Genomic DNA, 721 nt, shown 5'->3' with positions numbered 1-721 from the left:
AGCCTCCCAAAGGGCAAGGATGACAGGCCTCACCCACCAAGCATGGCCCAGCGAGGTATTTTGATGCCAGTGGTCAATAATCAGGTAGTATCTAGACATGAACTTGAATTATTGCCTGCCATCGAATGTTAACCAATTTTGACTTTCAAATGTATATTGAATTCTGTGGTGGTAGCAACACTTATGATGAGGAAAATTAAACTATTGCTCCATGAAAAACACAGCTTACACTCTTCATAGGTTTGTCTTACATATGGGACACCAAATAATCCCCAATCACTATTTTGAACAACCTTCATGGCTGCAGTAAGTTTTTCAGGTGACCAAAACTTATGCAGTATAACGCTCTGCTCTGGGGGTGGAGGTGCTCTCAACGAAGAACATGATTAGTGCCTTCAAAATAGGGACAACTGCAATCATCTTCCTGACAGAAGTCCAGAGAGAACTAGCAAAATTTGATTATGAATTTGAACATCTGATCCCATTGTATACTGACTTCCAAGCAGAGCTATCTGACGAAAGCTGGGTTTCCGGGAGATCATGGGGTTCGGGGAGCCTGTGTGGGCCATGCCTTCATGGAGATGAGACCACACAGAAAGGCAGCAGAGCAGAGAGCCAGAGAGCAGGGTGCTGGTGATGCAGAGTTAGGGACGGGGTCCAAGCCCATTGACAGGCACCTACACCTGAGAAGGTCATGAGATCCCTCTGTCCTCAGGTCTCC

At 46.0% G+C, this 721-nt stretch overlaps 1 pseudogene; it reads right to left on the bottom strand.

Moving 5' to 3' along the window:
• Positions 1-569, bottom strand: part of LOC105888350 — a 3,900-nt pseudogene extending 3,331 nt beyond the window's left edge.
• Positions 570-721: the final 152 nt, after the last annotated feature.

This window comes from Otolemur garnettii, unplaced genomic scaffold, assembly GCF_000181295.1.
Source record: "Otolemur garnettii isolate 467f Iridium unplaced genomic scaffold, OtoGar3 scaffold00300, whole genome shotgun sequence".
NCBI lineage: Eukaryota > Metazoa > Chordata > Mammalia > Primates > Galagidae > Otolemur > Otolemur garnettii.
Note: the sequence above shows the minus strand (reverse complement) of the source record. Positions and strands in the feature narration are given on the sequence as shown.